We start from the raw sequence: 27,337 nt of genomic DNA on the forward strand, positions 1-27,337 counted from the left end.
GAAGGGGGCAGGATTATCGAAAGATACTCGGCAAATGTCATTGTCCGGAGCAAGAGAAATTCCCATATTCCTTGAAGATTAATGACTCTTTTTCATCAACTTTGAGATATTTTATCTACCTCTTTGGTAACTGTCCAACATCGTTATAGAGAGCCGAATGAAGATGTTGATGTTCTTGCCAAAGGATGAGTCATTATTCCCTCTCTATTGGTTACTTCATTTATGTAATATTGTATCTTTACTTGAAAATCTTGTAACTTACATATGAATTAATGATAAGTCGTAAGTTATCGTTTTAAAAAAAAAAGATTATGTTCTATTGGTTACTTCATTTCTGTAATATTGTGTCTTTACTTGAACATCTTGTATCTTATATATGAATTAATAATAAGTCGTACGTTACCGTTAAAAAAAAAGACACGATTATGTTTGTTACAACTTACATGTATTATTATAACCAAAATATTTGAATTTTTAATTAGTTTGATTTTAAATGCAAACCCATAACCAATTGAAGTTATCCACTTAATCCACAAACCCATAACCAAAATGTTTATCTTTTGACTGGGAAGCTAGGCTTTCAGAGAGAGATAGATGAGTTTACGCACCAGGAAGAGGGCTTGGAGGAAATGAACCACCAATGATAGCTTTTTACATGCATAATACCTAATAGTAAAATTATCTTCGAGGAAAATCATACAACTAATAAAGTGAGTGTGAGATAGAATTGGGGTGGAAACAAGTTTGGGTGGGTCTTGATCAGCCCTGACAGTCCCTAGTCGGACCCGACCCAATCCTAACTTGGGTTAGGCCGAAGTCAATTAGACCCAATCCTAACTCGGGTGTGGTTTGCATAAGGTTGCACCTTGAACAATGCAATTAAGGCGCACCTCTAAATTTTATCATAAATGTAATTTTGATATAAAAAATTTCTAGGATGGCTTGATAATCTATTTTAATCTATAATTATAAAATTTTAAACTCTAAAAATGGATTAAATCAAGTAGATCTATAAACACATGAAAATCTTAAAAATTGACGGTCCAGATAATATGTTGCAATATACACTATTTCGCGGACTCAAAATCTTTTTTTTTCTATTTATATCCATACATCTCAATGTCGAGATGATAAATTAAAGGAACATCCAAACAACCTTTTATGATGGATTTTTGAGGTGCATCTGTAATTCTATATTTTAAGGTTGCAACCTTATATAAACTTTTTTCATATTATGTGGGATCGATTCCGAGACTAGACCATTCCAAACCTTACTGGGTCCAGCCCAGTATTTTTTTTAGGAAATTAAAAAATAAATAAAATTTATTTTAGAAATAAATGCTAAGTATATTGGAATTTACTCAATCCCAGATTTTAAATTTTACACTTAATCCTCCCTTTTTTTGTGGTTTTGGTTATTTTAAAATTACTTTCCAGTTCCGAACTATTACTTCTGGAATGCTTTGATCCGCATTTCTTTGTAAAAAATCAAAGTCGTTTGGAACGATCTAGGCCACTCTAATTATTTATAAAGAAGGGTACATAACTATTTGCCCCGAATAGCGTGATTTCTTAATGGAAGGATAAAGGGTTATTAAGGTCACGGTAATTCGAGTTATATGATGCCTCATCGATTACAATAAAAAACCTAGCGTGTCTTGCATTGGAAAAGGCAAAATAACAGGATTTATTATATATACATATATATATATATTTATTTATTTATTTTATTTATCTATTTCATTAAATTACCTATATATATATATATTTATTTTGTTATCTATTTCATTAAATTACCATTAATTTTCTTGTGGACTAAACTTGAGAATGAAAGCCGAAAGGAAAACGTCATTTGCGCGGCTTTGTTATCTATTTCTTTACATTACCATTAATTTTCTTGTGGACTAGACTTGAGAATGAAAGCCGAGAGGGCAACGTCATTTGCGCGGCTCGAGACGGTGAACCGGCAATAGCCAGTCAGTCAACCGGCTCGACATTATAATCCTTCTCCGGCCACTACTCAATGAGCCCAATAATTTATCCCTTTTCCTTTTCTTAAGAAGGACCTTGTTTGAGAAGGAGGTCGGGGTCGCAGTTGTAGTGATAGCACCACTTGTGCTCCAACTAAGGTCAAGACTTTTATATTTACTTAACGTATTAAAAAACCACTAACGATTTTGAAAAACTAGGTAGAGGCTTGTCATCTCCATTGAATTGGTCAAGAAAAAAAAAAGACCTGGTTCCTATACGGCCAAGCCCATGTATGTTAAAATGTAAGCCTATTAATAAATGTATTTTTGAGATGGATTTTAAGACTTAATTTTTAAGGACATATAATCTTTAACATGGAGTTCATGAATATGAAAAATAAATAAATTTAAAAAACTATAATAAGAAAACATTTGGATTGTTAGTTTCCATTATTTATAAATAGAACACCTACTTGCATCCATCTTTAAGATGGATGCCTTACACTTTCTGGACCTCATATGTAGAAATGCGGTCCAGGCCGCATGAAACAATTTTCCTTCTAATAAATAGCCACCAAAATTTTAGTTTTATATGCGACAAACAATGTATACTATAAGACTATTTGCTTTTGATCTAAGAATGTCACAATTATTCACAACAATTGAATATATAATTTGATAGATTGCAATGTGTCATAACTTTCGAGAAATTTTATTTTGAAATTTGTGTCCAATTAGTGAGACAACATCAACCTCTCAATTTCACATCCAACTGTCAATATTGATTGCGACCTTATATTAAAAGTAAATGATCTTATTATACACATTTCCTTTTTCACATTCCCACCACCCCAAAAGCTTAATAATATGTCGATATTTCACTCATATTTTGGATCTAAATTAGCAAAAAGCTTTGGTGAATATTCAACCATCTCTTAAATTCAATATAAAGAACATGCCCCAATTAGCATAGACATTTTTTGCTAGGATTGTATACATTGAGACCATTGACATATGATACAAAGATCTTATAAATACTTATAAGCACCAATGTGAAATCTAATAATTTGGGTGTGTCACATTATTCGGAAAAAATTCTTTTGAAGTTTGAGGAATAAACACATTTATCAAATTTTATATTCCATGGTCAAAATTAATTGTGACCACCTTGTACCAAAAGTAAATACTCATTGTACTTTTCCTTTTTTGTCAAAACTCATGCGGAATAAAATTTAGTCTTTAATTTCTTATATAAATATTGCAAAACAAATTAATGATGTTTATGCAAAATGGTTTACGAGTGATTTAATCATGTAGAAGTCAAACTACAATATCAAATTAATGATGTTTATGCAAAATGGTTTACGAGTGATTTAATCATGTAGAAATCAAACTACAAAATCTCAACGTGTTAAGTCATCTTTTATACAAGATCATGCCTCAATATATGCATACCACCATTCGAAACCACGGCTAGGGAAGATTATTCGGCCAAAGGCCGAGCACTGCAGCAGTAAAAAATTGTTTAAAAAAAAGGAAAAAAAAAATATTTACCGTAAAATTAAACAAAACACAAATCTAAATGAAGTTAAAAAATTAGTAAAAAATGGAGTTTGAAAAAATAATTTTTGTATAGGGGTATTTTAGAAATAATACAAAAAGAAAGGAAAATAAAAATTCATGGCTAAATCATTTTTCAATTTTTGTCAAAATGATAGAGAACATAAAAAAATATATCATAAACAAATTCCATACTTTCTCGGATTTTTTATGTTCTTTTCGATTTTTTTGTTAATATCTCCAAATGAGACATCTACCTGAGGGAAACTCGCGCTCGTCACCCTGCTGAGCCCTACTCGGAACTCGGACCGAGTAGTCGAACACCAATGCTTAGATTTTCAAGGATATTAATCCTAGGAAGGATAGTTGTGAAAATTGTAGTACTAGATAATCTCTCATTTTTGGAAAGAAAATAATGGCAAGTAAAATAATCTCTCTTTCTCTCTCACTAAGTTTTATCTTGATAAAACCTTTTCTACCCATAACATGCACATGTGCATTTACATAAACCAGAGAGATAATAAATGATTTGAAATTTCATTTCGCAGCTAAAGAGATGCCAATAACCACTAAAAAATTACAAGAGAAAATGCGTTGTTCCTACATCTGTGTGCACATGCAAGTTGGCGTGTGTTTTCATTCTTTTTGTCATCTTGATTGCACTTTGTTTCTACTTGTTTTCTGTTTTGTTATGGTATCTCATTTTTTGAGCACGTATACGATGCTCCCTCAGTCACTAGTTTACTTCTACTCCGTCAGTCAAAAGATCATGAGATTTTTTAAGTCTGAAATTTTAGGAACACCTGCGAATCATTTGGTGATATTCTTAAAAGAAGAAATTAGAAAATTGAGTTTTCTAATTCTTAGATCTTATCCTTTAAATATTACCTGTTTATATTCAATTTTGAGACATTATTTTTTTTAAGTATCCAGATGGTGCAATTAGGAATTTTTTCATTGAGATTAATCTTTATGTTAAAGAGGTTATATCCCAAAATTTGGGTCTCAAAATTAATCTTAAGTGGGATTTTTTTGGGATGGAGTAAATGGAAAGTATACTCCCGAGAGAGTAGAATATGTTTTATTTATTTATGCTTCTCCTCCTTATTTTCGAATATTATTTCTCTTAGGAAAAAAATTGTTTTTATTGGATAACTTTTTTCATGGTTCGTGTAATTTTGTTTTCATTGAATTATCAAGGCCCATCCTGTTGCTAGCCCTACCAAAAATTAGTTATATAGTCCTTTAATTCCCAAATTTGAACCGAAAACTCTTACAAACTAAAAGCTTTCGTTTTCTCATTTATCTTTGAAAACCCTATCCCATAGAAAATGCTGATTATTTTGGGAGGATAAAATATGAAGAAGAGATTTGCTTTAAAAAGTTTGATGATCTACTTGGAAGGATTTTTTCAATATGAAAATTTGGTTACTACCTTAGAATCACTAGATGATAATTCTCAAAAAATAAATTTAAAATTTCAGTTTTCTAACGCTTGGATCTAACCCTCTAAAAATTACACGATTTCTATTCAATCGTGAGGCATTATTTTTTCAGGTGCTTAGATGGTGAAATTAGTAATTGTTTAATTGAGGTTAATCTATGTGTTGAAGAGGTTATAGCCCCAAAATTTGAGATCCTAAAATTAATTTTAGGTGGGGTGGATTTATCCAAAGAAGTAAATAGACAATATACTCCCAAAGGAGTAGAATAACAAATATTTTTTTAGGGTTAAAAGTTTTGGGTGCGGTTTGCATAAGGTTGCAAGTTGAATCTTGCAACCTTAAACAAGGTGTACGGTTAAATTTTATAATAATTTTGGTGTCTAATTTTTATGATGGTCTTGAATATATTTTTATATTTAATTAAAAAATTTTAAATTCCAAAACCAGTTTAAATCAAGTAGATATAAAAACACATCAAAAGCTTGAAAATGGATATGTTCGCAAGATGAATGTTTTTAGGACTCAGATTTTATTTGATTTCATTCCAAATTTTCTAACATCAAAAGAATCTCCTCCGATGAGTTTTTGAAGTGCACATTTATCAAAGTTTAAGTTTGCTTTTTTTTTTCATTTTATTTTTCTATCATTTTCAGCTTCTTCCCGTTTCTACCGCCCGTGAAGGTTCTTGACGTCAAGAAGGCGAGGGAATTTAAAGCGGTTTAAAATACAAAAAAGTCCGAATTAAAAGTTTAATACTTATTTTTTGTACGTTTCCCTAAAACAAAGTCCCTCGTTCTCAGCAAATCGAGCGGCACCCCCCCCCAATTATGAACGTTCCCCCTTCCATTTTTTCTTCTAAAACTCTCTCTCCCTCTCAATTTTATTTGGTAAAAAGATCATAGAAACTCGCATATTTTATGGCGTTATCTAGGGTTTCTTTCTCTACTTGATTTTGAATATGAACAGCTTTGTTTGTTGCTAGATATTAGCTAACGGTCCTATTATCATCTGACTTTATATAAGGATCATCTGTTTTTTCATCGCTGATGCACCCATCCTAAGCAAAGGAGAAAATCAGTATTTTTTTTTTAAAAATGTGATTTTTGGGGTTTCTTTCTCTCCGTTTGATTGAGATCCTTTCAAAATTTGATTGATCTTTGAAACCAACTGTACATATTTGTGATTTGACCCTCTTTATAAGCTTTCATTTTGGTAAATAGGCTGTTATTCTGTATAGCTTTCTAATTTAATTTGAAAATTTTTTTGTTGGGTTCTTTTCTTCACCCACGAAGCGATCATTCATCTCTTTTGGAGGCTTTTTGATTTCTCTGTAAATATTATATCTATTTTTTGAAACAATAATTTGTTACTTCTACACTTTTTGGTATAAATGGGGGATTGCCATGACAAAATTGGGAAATTAAGGCTGTTCCAGTGTCTATAAAGAAGCAGACTGAGAGTATATGATTTGGGAATCAGGGTTTTCTGAGGGGGGGGGGATGATGAGGAACGATGAGAACAAGGCTCAAGGGAGAAGTAATGGTTTTTTTCCAACTTCTTTTAGGGCAATTTCCACCTACCTGAGAATAGTTTCATCCGGTGCATCAAGTGTTGCTTCTACTGTGCGCTTGGCTGGGGCTTCAGTGGTGAATTCGATTTCTGATAGAGAGGAGGACAGTGGTCGGAATCGAGTAAGTTCAGCTTTGAAAAAATTTCTTTGAACTGTGCCCTGAGTTGTGGCTGAAATGGGAAACGTACAATTGTCTGGTTCTCACTTAATTGGAATCTCCTAAAAGCGAGAAGTTTGTACTTTCCTGCTTGGATTATGGTTTCCATTTTGCTATTGTTTGTTTAATCATCCCTCGGAAGCCTGAATGCTTCAAAAGCGGTGCTTTTCGGCTGGGTGTTTTAGTCGTGCAATGTTAATCAGTTTGTGTTTGTGCCATTTGATTTAAACCATAGTTCTTTATTTTTTTAGCCGATTGGAGTGTTGAATGGTGACCAAAGGGGACTTGGGATTGTCAAAAAATGTATGTATTTTTTCTGCTAGCTAAGCGGGAGTTTTGTGTGGCTAACCCATTTGTTCCAATAATGTACATTTGATTTCTACCCTTTTTCTCTATGTTTTTTTTTATTTTTTTTATTTTTATTTTTTTTATGACTGTTTTTTTTGGTTGGTTTTCTTGTCTGAAACTGGAATTGTGCATTGGGGTAATAGTCAGGCCTCTAGATGTTCTTTTTGTCTTGCGTTTACTTTTGGGAATAATTTTCTTACAGTGGTGATGCTTATTCACGCTGGAAGTTTCTTGTTCTTACCAAAATGTGTGTTATAGGAGTTGTTTCATGACCGTGCTTGGTCTGTATTGTGATCCATGTTTTTTGTGAGAAAGAAGTGAGCTCAACTGCTCTCGGTCTGTATTGTTTTTGTGAGCATCTGAGAATTGGCTCTTTTTGATTAGTTTTCCCTAGCACTTTTCGTAGTACATTTGGTATGATGCGTTTGTCACTAAATTTGGTGCAGTAACTTAACCTGCAATGCTTGAGCCTTATTGGCGGATGCACATTGATACATTTTCTAATGTTATTTTAACTTCCTGTAAAATTGTGTCACTATCATAAAAATGTCAATAAAAATGATGGATTTGCTAGGATGGTAGAACTCTATGTTCATATGTGCTTATCATATCTGTTCTTTGAAATGTCATGAAGACTTGAACTTATGGTTCCAATCTCTTGGAGCTTGCTTCTCACGAAAAAGTGAACACAAACTAAATGGAGCTCTAGTTTCAAGCAAAAGCCCATGATCATGGTTCTTGACATAGTATTTGTACTCTAGGAAAACCTTTTAGGTTATCCTGTGTACTAAATTCGTACACATTTTAAGGATAAGTACAAAAAGAAAAATGCGATCTAGATGAATGGAAAGATGGGTATTGATTCAACCAGCTTTATGGAATCACATAATTTGTTGAGGAACTTTGAGGCACTTGCTATATTTATTTTGTCCTTGTCTTTTGGAAAATATGCCACATACTTGTTCAAAGTTTAAATTAGATTGAAATTGGTTTTCAACAAGGCCTAACCTTGTCCGGAAAAGCTATCCAAAAGACTACATGTTCTAATCTGGCTACTTACAGGCATTGTGGGTGTTATTTAGAGCTTGAGCTTCCTCTTGTTGGCATAGATTAATTGTTTGAAACGGTAGCTAAACCAGTAGTACATTGGTTCTTGACTTTTCTTATGGTTTTATGTTTCCAAACACCCGAAACAGGGCGGACGTGCTATTTGTATGTGCCGGAAGAAGAATGGATCCAACACATGTATCTGATATGCACATCGGAAATGTCAAATATTGATGTAGGGAATTTGTGAAAACCAGAGCATCATTGAGTAGTGAGTGATAATGAGCCAGCAAGCAGCCAATGGTAATGAGCAGTGAGTGATGACGATGGTAAAAGCACGAATTTAGGCCCTACACAAGCAATAATTAAGAAAAGCCCTATGGTTTCTTCCTTACACCCAAGCTAGGGTTCAAAAGCCTGGAGCTTTCACTCTTTTTTTCCCCCCCTTGAAAATAAAGTCAAGTGAATGGCCTAGGACCCTCCATTCACCTCTTTTTATTTCATTAAGTTGGGTACAAAGCCCAAAATAACCCTAGCCAAAATACTAGAAGAGATAAATTAGATACCTTATTAATTGTGATGCTTAGAATGTAATGAATCAGTCCTGAGATTTTTCTCAAACTACTAGAAGAGATAAATTAGATAGATAACTCATAACATGAAGAGTCTTTGGGAGTTGGTCTATATTCACGGATCTTATTACTTGGCTCAATAAGCCATGCATTAAATGGATATTTCGATATCTTTCCTACCAGAAACTGGTTCAGATATAGGTGCATTACCTCAGTGCCTTGTCAATGTGGTCTGATGACCTTCAGCGCATTCTCTAACCAGCATTTGTTTCAGAGATGTGATGTTACCTGATGTCCAAGTCCATTGGTTTGATCTCCCCAGGATCACTGATGCAAGAGCTTGGGATATTGCATTAGAAAGATGTCAATTGCATCCTGAGTGTGTGGAGTGGGGGCAGTGGCCTTAATTTTGTGTCTGTACTGGCTGACATGTTCAATCATATCAGGTGGAATATTACAACGTTCCAAAGATATTTGAACAATGTATAATCTATCATGGCTTACGATTACTTGAGTTGCGATTCTAGGCAAATAGGACTGGTATTTGGTTGAAGAAGTAGTAATATTTGATTAAGTATGAAATTCTAGAACAGTTCCTCTCTGAATAGATTTTTCTGGGGTTTAGAAACAATTCACTGGGACCTTTTCTAAACTAAATTTGTTTCATAATGTGATGTTACCCGATGTCTCAGTCATTTGGTTTGACATCCGCAGAATCACTGATCCAAGAGCTTGGGATATGGCAATATAAAGAAAGATATTACTTGCATCCTGAGTATGTGAAGCGGATGTAGCAGCCTCAATTCTCTATCTGCACAAGGTGACATGTTTGATCATATCCTTCCAAAGGTATTCCAACCATGCTAAAAATCTGTTATGGCTTTTGATTACTTGAAGTTGTGATTCTAGGCAAATAGAAGAGGTATTTGGTTTGAACTTTGAAGAAGCAATAATTTTGGATTAAATATGAAATTCTAGGACAGTCCTTCTTTGAATAGATTTCTCTGGGGTATAGAAGAAACAATTCATAACTAGCCAAATTGAATGATTTGTTGGATAGAAAAGAATCTCCAGGGAAGAAAAAACCTTTCTGAATTGAACTCCTAAACCCTGCAATACGTCGTGGAGGGTAGTGAGTGCAAATAAACTTTTTAATTTTGATATGGTGGTTTTGTGCAATATTAGAGGGGGGGGGGGGGGGGGGGGAATTGTTTTAAATACGCCATAGCCCTATGAAACACATGTATATATTTCTGACTTAAGATAAAATGTTTAAGCTAGGGTTTGTGGAGATGGCAGGGTGTGCCAATTATGGCAAAGACAACATTTCATCTCATTGCTTATTCTTTCTCTTGGATATCTTGTTCTTTTCTTTATGCTGGGAAAGGGTTAAGGTGTGCTCTGGAAGCAGTTAAGGATGGGAGAGAGAGCTTGGGTGCTTGAGAAGCTGTTGTAGTTCTTAATACTGTCATCATCCAAGTTGGAAATATAGGATGACATCTTGTGTTATAATTGAAGCAAGACAAGAATGACCTATAGGTAAAAGCTAAATATGGAAGGTACATTAGTGATATTGACTTAACCAAAAGAAAAGAGAGAGAAAAAAAAGAAGAGAAACAAATGAAGGACATGAAAAGGAATCAAACATCAGTTTGTCCATGAAAAAAAAGTCAAATCGTCTGATTTCTATGGCCATATTTCATCAGCTTGTACTTAAATAGCGTTTGCTATATTTATGACAGGTGCGATGGGCAGGGTTTGACAAGTTGGAATGCAAGAGTGGTTATACCCTTAGGGTCCTTTTGCTGGGATATAGAACTGGTTTTCAGGTCTGGGATGTTGAGGAATCCAATGATGTGCGGGAATTAGTATCAAAACAAGATGGTCTTGTTGCATTTCTTCAAATGCTTCAGAAGCCGCTCGCTTCTATGAAATCAGAAGATAAATTTGCTGATGTTTGACCCTTGCTGGTTGTTGTCGGGGATGCAAGTAATAATATTCAAGCTGGGTTTGGGTCTGCATGCAATGGGAGTGCCAGTGGCTACCCTGAGCTTGGAAATGGGAACAACATTGGACCTACAGTGCTGCAGTTTTATTCTGTGAAGTCTCATTCTTATGTACATGCTTTGAAGTTCAGGTCAGCTGTTTACTCGGTTCGATGCAGTCCCTGCATTGTGGCTATTGCTCAAACAGCTCAGGTCAGTAACTTCAATTTTTTCGCAAAGTGAAGTTCTCTGCTAAAAATCAGGTAATCCAGTTGACAAAATGGGTTCTCATTGTAGGTTCATTGTTTTGATGCTGCAACCATTGAGAGTGTATATATTGTGGTCAGCAACCCTATAACATCTGGGTGCCATGGCCCTGGAGGCTTGGGAATGGGTTATGGTCCCCTTGCAGTGGGTACTAGGTGGCTGGCTTATAGTGGAAGTCCTGTTATTGTAAATTCGAATACAGGGCGTGTTGCTCCTGCTCCAAATCCATCGGCTGCTCCAAATGGGAGCTTGGTTGTACACTGTTCAAAGGAATCAAGCAAGCAAATTGCTGTTGGTATAGTTACGCTTGGTGATATGGGTTATAAGAAGCTGTCCAAGTATTGCTCTGATCTTCTTCCTGACTGTAGTAATTCTTTTAGAGTAGTGAACTCTAACTGCAGATCAAATGGTGTCGTTGGACATGCAATTGAAGCTGAACATGTTGGAATGGTAAGCACCATGCTTTATTTATGTTAAGTAGGGCAAGTTGCTGGGTTTTGTTTATGGTTGTCTTTTTTGTATTGAGATACATAAATTATATTAGCTATATATTACTTTTCAGTGTTGTTACCTACTTTTCACTTGGAAGTTTTCTTTCATTCTGGTTATGTTGCCCTTCTATGAAAATTTTAAATCTTGTGGTTACCCCTTCAATATTGCATCTGTTCTCAAATAAATTGGTTGGCCTTTTTCTTATTCCTTGCAGGTCATCATCAGAGATATCATTTCTAAGTCTGTAGTTACACAATTTAGGGCCTACAAGAATCCTATTTCAGCGTTATGCTTTGATCCAAGCGGGACGTTACTGGTTACAGCTGCAGTTCAAGGACACAACATTAACATTTTCCGAATCATGCCACCTCCCTTTGGAGATTCCCCTGTCTTTGATTTCTTCCCATCATATACTCATCTTTATAGGCTCCAACGTGGGTTTACAAATGCGGTATATGGACCAATTGTGTATCCTATTTCTAGCAATATGGTGGTGTCTTATTGTTACAAAGTTTTGAGTATCTATATTTTTTTTTCACTGTATTGGTGGTTTAATATTGTGTTCTAACACTTAACAGGTTATCCAGGACATCAGTTTTAGCGATGACAGTCGGTGGATTATGATCGGTTCTTCCAAGGGAACGAGCCATCTCTTTGCAATTTCTCCTTTTGGTGGAAACATGGGTCCACAGTCAAATGAGGCTACTATGGTCAACAGTGGTCATGATGGAATGTTTTCATTTACCAGGCCTGGGGTTCGATGGCCACCTACCTCATGTTCTTCAAAGCATAATCATTTTGTGCCTGGTTCTCCAGTCACTTTGTCGGCAGTGAGCCGAATAAGGAATGGGAATAATGGATGGAGGGCTGCTGTGAATGGGGCTGCTGCTGCTGCCACTGGAAGGGTGAATAATGCCCTTTCTGGTGCTACTGCTTCTTCCTTTCACGACTGTAACAGTGGGTCATATTTGGATTCGAGAATAAAACACCACTTATTAGTCTTTTCTCTATGTGGGTTTGTCATTGAATATGGATTACGCCTAACACCTGGAGAAGAGAGGTTAAATACCGTATCTGATGCTTCGGGTCCTGGCAATATCTATGAATCAGGTCAAGATCATGATATGAGGTTGGTCATTGAGACTCTTTGGAAATGGAATGTTTCTCACAGCCAAAACAGAGCAGCAGAGGAAGAAAATGTTGACATTTACGGCGAATCTGGAGACAGCTATAAACTTCTACCTAAGGGGTACAAAAATAGTGCAACTGTCTACCCTACTAATAGTGGTATGCCCAAGAGAGAGAGGCTTACATCTGAGGAGAAGCACCACTTGTATATCTCTAATGCTGAACTGCAAATGCATCATGCACAAACACCTATATGGGTCAGACCTGAGGTACCATTCTGCCTCCTTGCTTATTGGGATGGAGATTGCTTCTAGAGATGTTTGGGTTTCTTAGTGGAGTTGTAGGTTTCTATTTTAGTGATTTTTGTTTTTAAAATATCTGCCAGATGTACTTCCAAGTGTTTCTGATGGACAATGTGAGAATGGAAAAATTAAATGACTTGTATGAGGAAATTGAAATTGAAAGGGTTCCAACTCGCACTATTGAAGCAAGGTCTAAGGATTTGGTACCAGTGATTGACAGTCTGCCGGATTCCAAGTTCTCAGGATTCAGGTGTGTTAAATTCCAAGTTCTGCAGGATATCCTCTAGGTACTTTGGATAATCACCTCTACTGACGAACACCTTACGTTTTCGTTCTCATGATGCGATACTTTTTTGGCTATTTGATTAGTGTTCCCATCTCATGATATGATGCTTTCTGGCTATTTGATTAGTGCGCGGTTGCAATTCTTCCAATAATGAGAACTCTTGGGTACATCTTTTCATTTGGTAGGCTAACTTCCTCATGTGGCTTGTTAGTGACTCAATTTTTTCTTTGTTTTCAGCCGTTTGCATTATTTCACTAGAATGTTTACAACCAGTATTTAAAAAAAATGCTGATATGGATTTGGAATCACTTGATCCGTATCAGTTTTCAAAAGGACCGATTCCCTACATATATTAGGAATTGAACCAACCAGTTCTATTTGGGAACTGAACAGGTCAGCCCAACCGAACTGCCCAGTTCCCTATTCTATTACTTTTTAATTTTTTGTTTTTTAAATTTCAAGTTGATTTTTTTTAATAAGAAGAGTGACCACGTTCCCTATTCTATTACTTTTTAATTTTTTGTTTTTTAAATTTCAAGTTGATTTTTTTTAATAAGAAGAGTGACCACCCCGCTCGTGTAGTGGCCTACCTCTGTGTGTCACTTTCCACCTTCACGTGAAGTACTCAGCCTAATGTCTTGTTCCCATATGGGTTTTTTATAGCCCACGCTCCCCACATAACTCTTGAAAGTCCCCGATGTGGAACTAAAAGTGAGAGGTATTAGTAACCCATTTGTCATGAGTGCTAGATAATGGGTACAAGAAGCATGGAAAATAATTTTAGTAATTTCATATTTTGACAAAAGATTCCTTTTAGAAGATGCAGTAATGTTTATGGAGTCCGTTCAAGTCTCTTTGCCTACATTCTTCTTTTAGTCACTAAAGTTTGAAGGTCCCTTTGAAGGAAAGGCTATGTATTTGTAAAATGTGTGAGTTTTTAAAGTTTACTATGTTTTTGATCAAATTTTCTTAAAATGGATTTGAGACCAATTTGTGTGTGTGTATGTGTGTGTGAGAGAGAGATATAGAGAGAGAGGCTTCATGAAAATACCATTATTATCACAAAATTAATGCAAAAAATACTAAAAATATAAAATAAAATTAGTACAAAAAAATCACAATTAGTATAAAAAATCACAAAATTCGCTTTCTCCTTCATTCCTTCACTAAAAATCACAAAATCAGTATTACATTTTTTGTAAAAGTATTGTATCAAAGTTGGTATAAAAAATTAATATCAAAATAAATATCAAGACACTCAAATAAGAAAATATTCACATATTTTTTCATAATATTGAAAGTTCATGATATACTACCCCCACTTTTGTTGGAAACTCAACAAATAATTTTTATAACGATTTTTGGTACTTTTTTGAAATTTTTTTAAAACCCGTTCGGGTAGATCCACCGCTTTGGATTGCTAATCCGTTGATCTGGACCAGTTTTTGGGATGGGGGATCTAGATCATTGATCTTGTTTTCTGAACATTGTTTACAATATTTCTTCAAGATTGCTTTTGTTTTGAGTGATTCGATCCATTTTGTTGTTGCTTTTGGCATGTTCAATATTTTGTTTGTGCTATCCATTTAAATTGGTATGTTGCATGCATTTTGGTGCATTTCTAGTTTTGCAGTGTCAACATTGCTGAACCCTAGACTCATGCATACGATCTTATTTTCTTGCCGTGTCATGTTTTAAACTCTATGCGGAGAATCACAATCAAAGACTCAGTGTACACCTTGATATTGTGTGTTCTTTCCGTAATTTCAACATGGATTTGCACACACTATCATTTGCACATGCAAAGTTCTAAATGATGGCTCTATAGTGCTTCCATTTACCGCTTACGATTGGTTATGGAGGAGGGAAGTGTTTCCTAGAATGTGTGTGTGTGTGTCTCTCTCTCTATATATATATATATATATATATATATATATATATATATAGGATTATCTACAAATAGACTATTTACCTTTTGTACAAGGAGGTCACAACTATTCCTACTCATTAAATGTCAAATTGGATGGCTTGGGGTGAGTCACGAAATTTGAGAATTGTTTTTTGGAACTTTGTGTCTAATCAATGACACTCTTACAACCACCCATTTTGAAATCTAAGAGATAAGAATGTTTGTGACCTTCTTGTACAAAAGGTAAATGGTCTCTTTGTAGACAATCCCTATATATATATATATATATATATATATATATATGAGTTATGTTAGGGTGCTCACACTATGGAGTAATTTATCATTGTACTCAACAAATTTTGACACTTCTATATCTTTGTTTTGTAGTTGGAGCATTTTTTTAGTAAGGGTATTTTCGGTCATTAGAAGGGGTGTAACGTCATCCACTCAGGGTATGACATCACCCACATGGAACACACTAGTGTTCCATAAGATAATCTCATATTAGATTTAATAGAGAAAATTTCTGACCCTGATGAAAAACGAGAAGTAATTACTTAGTTTATCAATCTTGCTAAAACAAAATCAAAACCCATTCCATTAATCAAACCTCCAGATGAATATAATTTTTCTGATATAATGAAACGTATAAGTCAGCATGAAGCCTATAAAAAAGAACCAACCATTGATGATCTCAAGCAAGAAGTAAATATTGTAAAAACAGAAGTTGCTCAACTAAAACATCGAATACAAATTCTAGAACTCCAAAATGAAACCCCAGGAATAGATACTGATACAGATTCTATTGAATTTGATCACCTAATAAGAACATCTCATCCACAACATAGAGAAACATCAACAAGTACATCTGTAAATGTTTTGAATAAAGTTATTATACAAAAATGGTTTATCTTAGTAACAATAGTCATAAGTGATGAATATGAATTTCAATCTTCAGCACTAGTAGATTCAGGGGCAGATCTCAACTGCCTAAATGAAGGACTAGTTCCTACAAAATATTTTGATAAAACAACCCAAATCTTAAATACTGCGGATGGAAGCAGATTGTTTATTAAATATAAAGTCTCAAATGCTAAAATCTGCAATGAAGGCCATTGCTTTCCAACTACTTTCATAATGGTCAAAGGACTCAGCCAAGCTGTAATCCTTGGAGTACCTTTTCTCACCCTTTTATATCCAATGAAAATTACTCAATCAGGAATTGAAACAAGTGTTCATGATACTCATATTAAATTCGATTTTCTTGATAAACCAAAAATCAAAGAGATCAATATAGTTAAAAATCATATCAAACAAAAAGAGGATTTTCTAGAATCATTACAACTTGAAATCAAACATAAAGTTATTACTGAAAAACTCCAAACGGAAGATATGATACAAAAAATACAACTAAAAAGTATTATTGAACAAGAAATATGTCATGAATTACCAACTGCTTTCTGGAACGGAAAACAGCATATTGTTGGATTACCATATGAACCCGATTTTAATGAAACAAAAATCCCAACAAAAGTTCGTCCTATTCAAATGAATACTGAATTACTTCAAACATGTCATATGGAAATCAAAGACCTCCTTCAAAAGAAACTTATCCGTCCAAGCCTATCTCCATGGAGTTGCTCTGCTTTTTATGTCAATAAAAACGCTGAACAGGAACAAGGAGTCCCACGATTAGTCATCAATTATAAACCTCTCAATAAAGTCTTACAATGGATCAGATATCCTATTCCCAACAAAAAAGATTTATTGGATCGATTAATACATGCTGTTATCTTTTCAAAATTTGATTTAAAATCAGGATTCTGGCAGATTCAGATAAAAGAAGAAGACAAATATAAAACTGCTTTTAATGTACCATTCGGACAATATGAATGGAATGTAATGCCTTTTGGTCTTAAAAATGCTCCATCTGAATTTCAGAAAATTATAAATGATGTCTTCAATCCTTGTTATAAATTTATGATTGTTTATATAGATGATGTACTGGTTTATTTTGATTCTTTAGATCAACATTTCAAACATCTTCATACTTTTATCAATACTATCAAACATGCTGGTTTAGTTATTTCTGCTAAAAAACTTAATTTATTCCAAACCAAAATCCGATTTTTAGGACATAATATTAACCAAGGTACAATTATCCCTATTGATAGATCAATTTTATTTGCTGATAAATTCCCTGATAAAATTGTAGACAAAACCGAATTGCAACGATTTCTAGGATGTCTTAATTATATTAGTAATTTCTATCAAAATCTTGCCATAGAAGCCAAACCTTTATATGATAGGTTAAAAAAGAATCCTCCACCATGGACTGAGATCCATACTTTGGTTGTTCAACGACTTAAGCAAAAAGCCAAAGAATTACCTTGTTTAACACTTCCCAATCCTACTGCATTTAAAATCATTGAATGTGATGCCTCTGACATAGGTCTCGGCGACATACTAAAACAAAGGTGTGATTCTACTGAGCAATTAATTCGCTTTACTTCTAAAGCATGGAATCCTACATAAAAGAATTATTCTACTATCAAAAAAGAATTAGTTGCCATTATACACTGTGTTATTAAGTTTCAAAGTGATATTTTGAATCAACATTTCTTGATACGTACTGATTGTAAATAAGGACATTCTGTAAAAGGATGTTTAAAATCTTATTTCAAAACAAATATTTGCCCGTTGGCAAGCGATATTATTTGTTTTGATTTTTCTATTGAACATCTTTCCGGCTCTACTAATTCGTTACTTGACTTTCTTACCCGTGAATTTTTGCTAGGGGGGGTCGTATATTACCACCACTACCTAAGCCAGATAGTATTCCTTACGGTTGACAGTTATTCTTGCACAATACTCATACAAATATGAATACATCTCAAAGTAGCACTCATGGCAAATAAAAAATGGACTTGGTACCCTGTCCCATATCTGGGCCTCTTATGCCCAGTTCTTCTTTACCAATAACACCCATGTCACCCATGCGATCGACAAATGTACCAGAATATTTCATCCAGACTCCTCCTCAAAGTCCAATACAAACCCCTAGTCCGACATTTACTCCAGCTGCCTACCCAAATTGACAAACTTCCGCCGCTTCAAAGTCAGTTTATGTTGAAACCGCATTTCTGGCTGATATACCTATATGCGACAAGCATATAAACATTGACCCAAATAAATTAGCTCCCTTATATCTCACTAATCACTTGAACCCTACTAATGGAGCCAAGACGCGTGAATAGTATGAGGCTGTACTCATGGAAACTGGTTCAGTATCCATCGTACATTTCTATCAAGGTAATACTAAACTATATGCATATTCTAAATTACAAATTAAAAAATTATTATCGTATGAAGATTAGGGTAATAACCCTATGCAAGGTAAAAAGTTAGCCAATCCTGAATTCCAATACAAATATTATAAGTATACTGAGTATATTGAGGCTTGGCATAAGGTCTTTGCCTATCAAAATCCAAATAATACTCATTCTTGGTATGTCCAGTTTAAATTCCCTATCTTAGAACGGTTCCCTAGCTGGTTACGACATTGGTTCCTAATATGGGGATCACATATTCAAATATTACCAGATGAATTTCAAGCCTTTCAAGAAAAATTTGCCATTCATAATACATGCACTCCCCAAGATGATTATCACCTATACTTTGTGGCCATCTATCAAATCCCATGGATTCTAAAATGGGATTACTCCCTTTCTGAAAATAATACCAATAATTTTGAATATGTCCCTCGCCTTGGTAAAACCATCAAAATCAAATGGTCGGATATTTACAGTATTAAACCCTCATCTTTTACACTCAGACGAATGCCTCCTCAATTTGACATAATTCAACCCCTAGAAAATAAAACTGTCAGCCTTCCCACATTTTCTACATATCTCAAAAAGATGAGACTATCCCATCCAAATGCCACTCTTGAAGAGCTGGAAGAGCATCTCTTGCAGATCTTTGCCACTTCAAAACCAGGACCAACCACATCCGAAGAAACAGTCCAGTCAGGAAATCCATTGTTAAAAGATTTTAGCCAAGATCCAAATGCATGTCCTGACAATCCGACAGATATGACATAAAGCAAATAAAGATTCCCCTTATCTTTATTTGCCATGAGTGTTACTTTGAGATGTATTCATATTTGTATGAGTATTGTGCAAGAATAACTGTAAACCGTAAGGAGTACTATCTGACTTAAGTAGTGGTGGTAATATACGGCCCCCCCGGCAAAAATTCACGGGTAAGAAAGTCAGGTAACGAATTAGTAGAGCCGGGAAGATGTTCAATAAAAAAATCAAAAGTAGATAATATCGCTTGCCAACGGGCAAATATTTGTTTTGAAATAAGATTTTGAACATCCTTTTGCAGAATGTCCTTAGCAGCTTTACAATCAGTACGTATCAAGAAATGTTGATTCAAAATATCACTTTGAAACTTAGTAACACAGTGTATAATGACAAGTAATTCTTTTTTGATAGTAGAATAATTCTTTTGTGTAGGATTCCATGCTTTAGAAGTAAAGCGAATTAATTGCTCAGTAGAATCACACCTTTGTTTTAGTATGCCGCCGAGACCTAAGTCAGAAGCATCGCATTCAATGATTTTAAATGCAGTAGGATTGGGAAGTGTTAAACAAGGTAATTCTTTGCCTTTTTGCTTAAGTCGTTGAACAGCCAAATTATGGATCTCAGTCCATGGTGGAGGATTCTCTTTTAACCTATCATATAAAGGTTTGGCTTCTATGGCAAGATTTTGATAGAAATTACTAATATAATTAAGACATCTTAGAAATCGTTGCAATTCGGTTTTGTCTACAATTTTATCAGGGAATTTATCAGCAAATAAAATTAATCTATCAATAGGGATAATTGTACCTTGGTTAATATTATGTCCTAAAAATCGGATTTTGGTTTGGAATAAATTAAGTTTTTTAGCAGAAATAACTAAACCAGCATGTTTGATAGTATTGATAAAAGTATGAAGATGTTTGAAATGTTGATCTAAAGAATCAGAATAGACCAGTACATCATCTATATAAACAATCATAAATTTATAATAAGGATTGAAGACATCGTTCATAATTTTCTGAAATTCAGATGGAGCATTTTTAAGACCAAAAGGCATTAAATTCCATTCATATTGTCCGAATGATACATTAAAAGCAGTTTTATATTTGTCTTCTTCTTTTATCTGAATCTGCTAGAATCCTGATTTTAAATCAAATTTTGAAAAGATAACAGCATGTACTAATCGATTCAATAAATCTTTTTTGTTGGGAATAGGATATCTGATCCATTGTAAGACCTTATTGAGAGGTTTATAATTGATGACTAATCGTGGGACTCCTTGTTCCTGGTCAACGTTTTTATTGACATAAAAAGCAGAGCAGCTCTATAGAGATAGGCTTCATGCTGACTTATACGTTTCATTATATCAGAAAAATTATATTCATCTGGAGGTTTGATTAATGGAATGGGTTTTGATTTTTTTTTAGCAAGATTGATAAACTGAGTAATTACTTCTCGTTTTTCATCAGGGTCAGAAATTTTCTCTATTAAATCTAATATGAGATTATCTTCTTTTGTCAAAGTATGAATATCAGAAGTAGAAATATGACATTTACATATGTCATCATCATTTGCAGAACTACTAGATGTATTTGACCAATAAAGGTCTTCATCATGGATATTACCAAGAAAAAATGTATTACTACTGGATGAAGTAGTATTTGAATCTGAACTAGATGGAGAATCGTAGATTTGGATAATATCATATATTTTATTTCTTATTTGTTCATCTAAGATTACAGCAGCAATTTTCTTTTTGACTTTACATTGGCTTTTGTAATGACCAACTTTTCCACATTTATAACAGGCCGGTAATTTTTTATCCTTTCTTTGGGATGATTTATTAGAAGCAAATCTTTTTGTAAATTTCTTTTTCTTTTTGGAAACACTTAGAGGTTTATCTTGCTTTTGTTTAGATTTAAATTTATGTTTGCGTTTATGGAATTTATGTAACTCATGGGGTTTATTTTTATCAATGTTATAACCAAACTGTTCACAGAAATCTCCTAATTCCTTTTTACCACTTATATTTTGTTTATCGATTTGTTTCTTTAATTTCATATCTGTGCATAAGGCTAATCCTTCCGCACATATTTCGGCTGATAATTCTCCTAAGGTGTATTGGGAGTAGATGATTGTATCTCCATGCTTATTTTTCAAGCGTTCTTTCACCTTTTCAGCAAATAAATAAGGTAAACCGGCTACGAAGTTTTCTTTCTAATGATCTAAATGACTATCTTCTCGTATAAGTAAACGAGAGAAGAAAACGTCTTTATACCATTTATAATGGGATAATGTAGGACATCTAAGGTTTGATAAAATATCAGCGGATCTTGCTGCTAAGATAGCAGTATTGCCTATAAAATGTAGGGCGATAGTATATATTAAAGTATTAACAGCGTCACTTTCAGTGTATAACACGTCTTGGTTGTGTTCATTCTTTGCTGTTCAATTTCGGTTATTTGTCAAAATCTGTTGTTTTGTTTGATCATTGAGGTGGAAATCCCACCATCCTTTAAGCCAACCGGTAAATCCAGATACAATGGCTTTCGCTATTTCCTGGTCATGGCTTCTAGCCATCTTACATGCTGATGTGTACATTGTCATATGTCGTATAGTATCTAGTATTTGGTGATCTGAAATTCCATCAATACTCCAATTGCTGATGGTCATACCAGTATAAGTCGATGTATGACTAACTAGATCTTCTTCTAATTGTATGTCAACAGGAGTTGGTCTCTTATAATATGGTTTAGCATTTATTGGCTGCCAATTTTTGCTATAATTGATTCGATGAATATTGTCTGAAGAAATACTATGTTCTGTAAATGCCTTTTGCATATTTGACAGAGTATTTTTGATTTGGGGTTCAGGGTCTTCTTCTTGAAGAGCCATATTATCATGGACGGGAATTTTAGCTTTTCCTCTGTCTTCTGAATTGGCTCTAGAACTTGTCTCCATAATTGTTCTAGTATGTTCTTTTGGGCCGATCTGACAATCACAGATGTCCGGTAGTGTTTGAATTTTATTTATTTTTCTACATATTCAAATCACTTGAAATTTTACGTGTATGTTCTTTTCATCAAAGTGCACTTAATAAAAATATAAAAAAAAATATCCGCTAAAAGCAAAATGACCAGAATACATCTGAAACTTTTTGGGGGTATTTTGGTCAATTTATTTCATGTAAAATATTTTTTTGATATTTTTCGAAGATTTACCTATTTTTGATGAATACACGCCTAAAATTTCAAGTGATTTGGATTTGTAAAAAAATAAAATAAAATTCAAATACTACCGGACATCTGTGATCGTCAGATCAGCCAAGATTCAATCTGGGTCGTTGGGCTCATGTTCATATGAGCTAGTGGGCTAACCCCAGTTTTTTCCATATATATATATAAGAAAAGTCTTCCCAACGCCTCTAAGTGAAAATGAACAGTGATTTTGCCCATGCTCATCACCGTCTAAAGTTCATCGTACGGTCACGATTGTCCAGTAGTGTTTCAATTTTCATTTTGTTTCTATAAATCGGAATTATATGAAATTTGGAGCGTGTGTATATCTTAGTGAGGCACACCTAGTAGAAATAGGAAAAAAATATTTCGTAAAATATAAATTGACAAAAATACCCCCGTAGAAATATTTTTTTCCTATTTCTATTAGGTGTGCCTCACTAAGATATACACACTTTTGGTCAATTTATATTTTACAAAGTATTATTTTTATATTTTTATTAGATTCTCCTATTTTTGATGAATACGCTCCAAATTTCAGATCATTTCGATTTGTAGAAAAAATATGAAAATTGAAACACTACTAGACAACTGGGACCGTGCGATGAACTTTGAACGGTGATGAGCATAGGAAAAATCACTATTTATTTTCGCCTATAGGCGTTGTGTAGTGTTTTTCTATATATATATATATATATATATATATATATATAAGATTATGTTGTGCATGTTGTTCACAGATGACATAGTTTTGATCGATGAGTCTTGAAACAACCTCAACATAAAGTTAGAGCTTTGGAGGGATGCTTTAGAATCCAAAGGTTTTAAAATTAGCCAGACTAAGACAGAGTACATGGAATGCAAGTTTAATAGGTGTAGAGACAAGGACGCAGTTAAGATTGATGACCAATAAGTAAATAAAAGACAACGCTTTTGATATCTCAGGAAAATATAGAGATTGGATGAAGATGTCGCACACAGAATTAGAGCGGGCTTGGCCTGTGCAATTAGAATTTTATGTGATTGCCGCATACCAATGAAGTTGAAGGGCAAGTTCTATAGGACAGCTGTGAGACCAACTTTGTTCCATGAGGCTGAATGTTAGGCGGACAAAAAACAGTATACTCATAGAATGAATGTAGTGGAGATGAGAATATTGAGATGCATGAGTGGCATGACAAGAAGGGATAGAATTCGAAATGAATCTATTCGGTAGAATTTAAGTGTGGCACCAATAGGCGATAAGATGAGAGAGGGTAGACTTAGGTGGGTTGGCCATGTGTGACATCGACCAAGTACAACAACTAGTAGGAGGTGGGAGTTAGTTCAAGTAGAAGGACTCAAAAGGGCAAGGGGTAAGCCCAAAAGGATCTGGTTGAAATAATATGAAAAGATATGGGGACTTATGACCTCATTAAGGGCATGACTTCTAATAGAGAAGAATGGTGAACCAGGATTTATGTAGCTAACCCCAATTAATTGGGAAATGGCTATGATGATAATGATGATGATGATGATACATAGTTATGTTAGGGTGCTCACATTATAGACCATTTTGTGATTGTACTCAACAAATTTTTGACACTTATATAAACTTATAATTATACTTATGTGGAGCTCGTTTTCTTGACTTTTTTAGTTGACTGTGATTAAATCAAAATTAAACAGTAATATAATCATTTGTTGTAAAAAAGAATTTTAATATTTAATCTATAATGAATATTTTATAAATCATTGTTCATCTAATTTTTAAATTGAAGAAGCATTGTGCAGTCCATCTTCTGTTAGCTAGTTGTTTATTATTTTAGAGTTTGGAACCTTGTATATATATGTAGGTCTTCAAATTGCATAACTCTCATATTATCATCAAATTTAAATGTAGGTCTTCACCTGTTTTGGTGGATGGCCTTGCAATGGATCACCACTGCAAAAGTGGGAAGCTTTTGAAGATGGGAAACTTTCGAGGAGAAGCAGCTGTGGCTCTCTTGATTGTTTTGGTGGTGGTGGTCGCTTATCTACAGAATCAACTGAGGGCTTTTTTGTAAATACTGGAGGGAGCCCAATGATGTAGACCCATCTTGAGGGTGGTGAAGATTAGTTAGAGTTTTTAGGTACTCGCTATCTTTTCTTTTCGTGTTTAAGGAGATATGCACACAATTTCTCAATTCTATTGGTTTTATATATATATATATATATATATATATATATATATATATATATATATATATATTTAAAAGGGTCCGTCCTCTACTTCTGTTTTGATTCATATACGTCAAAAACATCACCACATTAGAAAGTAAAAGGAAAATATTGAAGATTTTCCATTAATTGCCTGAAAACTCATTAACAGTTTGAGAGTTTCTGCCATTTTTAATCCTCTACGTCCCTCCCCCAATCCAACTGCACTCCAACCGTCACCATCATCATCTCTCTCTCTCTGGGGGAATTGGCAGCAGGACATTTCTGCCCCTGCTGATGCCCCTGCTGATGCTTGCTGTCATGGCCGTGATAGCGGTATCATTGGCCTGCTTATTTGCCATACACCCCCATATATAATCCATATTTTGCTAAGCAGATCCCTTTTGTTCAGGTATGTATTCTCATGTCCACAGGTCACCCCAAAACAAATCGAATGAAAAAAAAATAAGGAAAAAGAAAAAGAAAAATTAAATAAAGAGAGCAACTGTGGAGAGCTGGTGAAGGTGCATGTACTACTCATGTGCATTCTTTTTCTATTTTTTTGTTATTTTTGCAGGAGAGCATTAATATGACGATGAAGATGGTGATCACATTCATGTGGGATCACATTCATGTGGAAGAGGGTATTGATTGCGAAGCAGTTGGTACTGGGTTTGCTGTACATACAGAAATGTGAAATATTGTCTATTTATATTATATTGACTTGCATGTAAATAAGCAAATTGTTTTCTCTTCTGAATAATGCTATCTTGTAGAGCGGTCTTGCGGGACCCTTTTTGTGGGGGTTATTTGTTGAAAATGGAATGGTGAGAGAAATCCATGTGCCCACCAAAAAGATTTTTTTTTTTTTTCTAAAGTTCATGTACGTTATGTTTTGTATTTTATCTTTTCATGGAGATGATGTCATCACACTTACTTTTTTTTTTTTCTAAAGTTCATGTACGTTATGTTTTGTATTTTATCTTTTCATGGAGATGATGTCATCACACTTACTTTAATACATGCACATGAATTTGGGCACGTTTAAACATGTTTTTTTTTGGGCGAGTCACTGGGGAGAGGGTTCCTACCTTGGTAGGAATTGAGCCAAGGGCGCAACATTGCAAATCGCCAAGCGTTAACCAAGTAAGCATGGGCTCTTCCATTGTTAGTGGCACCTCATGCATCGCTCCATAAAGGTGCTACTGACAGACCGGTGGTTGTACCAGTGCCACTGTGAATTTGGTTTCCAACTGCCCGTGCTTATTTAGTGCTGGATCGATGAATTCCACATCAGGAAAATAAACAGGCAAAATACAATAAGCTCCACGAGGTTGCAGTGGCAAAACTGCACTCATTCGCCATTCAATTAATTGGTCATAAACACAGATTAGAGTTCTATTTCGGTTGGATCGTGCAGTTTTTGGATATGATTATTTGATACTCCAAACAATGATTTAAACCACGGAGTGCAGTTCTTCAGTATAATTTTTTGCTACTGCAAAAAATGATTTAAACCAAACGATGCACAACTCAACTGAAACTTAAGATCAAATATGAGATTAAATATGGGTTTGGGGAGATTAAATATGGGTTTGGGGACCATTCTAGATGTTTTTTTTCATTAGCAATGACATTCTCGGAGGAGGAAGACACCTCCGATCGACACTCCAAACTTAAAAGGAAATGGAGAAATAAAATTACAAAATAGCGTGGCGACATTATGATTTCGATGTCTATGATAACAAGGGAAGTGTGCTTCTCTTTATCAATCTCTAGTTATGGTTGTAATTTTGAAGGGGTTAACATGTACAATCTTCAATTGCGTGAACATTTGAAGCACCGTGGCTTTCAATTTTGTTGATTCTTCTACTTGATCACAACACTTCATCCCTTTGGTCGGAAATTCTACACCTAAGGATAGAAATCAAGTGTATGTTAAGAGTATCAAGTCTTTCCAATCAACCTCTTTAATTGACCAAGGCACGTGGTATTTATAGACCGAGGGGTTTCTGTCCCCTTCTTTATATTTGTAACTTTGAATATGGGGTGTCCAAAGGACTTAAAATTTGGAGGATGAGTTGAAAGTGCCCAAGATTCAAAAAACGCTAGGCGGCCTGCTTGGCACTTAGCACCTAGGCGGACGCCCAGAACATCGGGCGCCCTGTGGTGCAAATTTTTAGTTTTTTGTTAATATATTTGCTATCCAAATGCACATATATGCATATATTTGTGTCAAATTTTGTAATTTATTCCATTTGGAATTGAAAATATCGCAAGTTCGCAACATACATTTTTAAAATATCCATATAACATGTCTCAGCCTCTCAGGTAATCGGTTGAGAATAAACTTATTCAAAATTTTGAAACATACAAAACATTTGAAAGTCTAATAGGCTATTGTAAGGTCTCCAACTCTCATATTCTCTATATTCCATATCCATAAAATAAACTATAATAACATCCAAGTCTCAAACTCTCAAAGTCATCAACAAACTGACTTCCAAAACTATACAAAAACCAGTAAACCACACAACGAAATAGTCCAAAAAGCAAAAAGGAAAAAAAATTACAAACCACATAACTAAATAAAAATTGTCCAATTGTCTAAAGCCCAAACCAAGATGGTGCAATGACGTATTAAAGTTATTTCGAAAGAAGAGAGAAGACAATTAGGACATCAATAAGAATCAGAATCATCATCATCATTGCTTTCATTTGCATAAGAATTGAGGTCGTCATCATCAGAATCATCACCCTCTTCAACATATTCCTCTTCTTCTTGAGATTCTTC

At 34.5% G+C, this 27,337-nt stretch overlaps 1 non-coding gene across 1 annotated transcript; it reads left to right on the forward strand.

Moving 5' to 3' along the window:
* Positions 1-5,732: 5,732 nt before the first annotated feature.
* LOC18438638 (autophagy-related protein 18f) lies at positions 5,733-25,497 on the forward strand. Its single transcript, XR_016050494.1, has 8 exons — positions 5,733-6,666; positions 10,412-10,867; positions 10,952-11,371; positions 11,628-11,864; positions 11,992-12,810; positions 12,927-13,130; positions 24,248-24,476; positions 25,121-25,497. It is a non-coding gene; the product is annotated as an autophagy-related protein 18f (transcript).
* The last annotated feature ends 1,840 nt before the right edge of the window (positions 25,498-27,337 follow it).

This window comes from Amborella trichopoda, chromosome 2, assembly GCF_054954075.1.
Source record: "Amborella trichopoda isolate Santa Cruz 75 chromosome 2, AtrichopodaSantaCruz75HAP2 v2.0, whole genome shotgun sequence".
Classification (NCBI taxonomy): domain Eukaryota; kingdom Viridiplantae; phylum Streptophyta; class Magnoliopsida; order Amborellales; family Amborellaceae; genus Amborella; species Amborella trichopoda.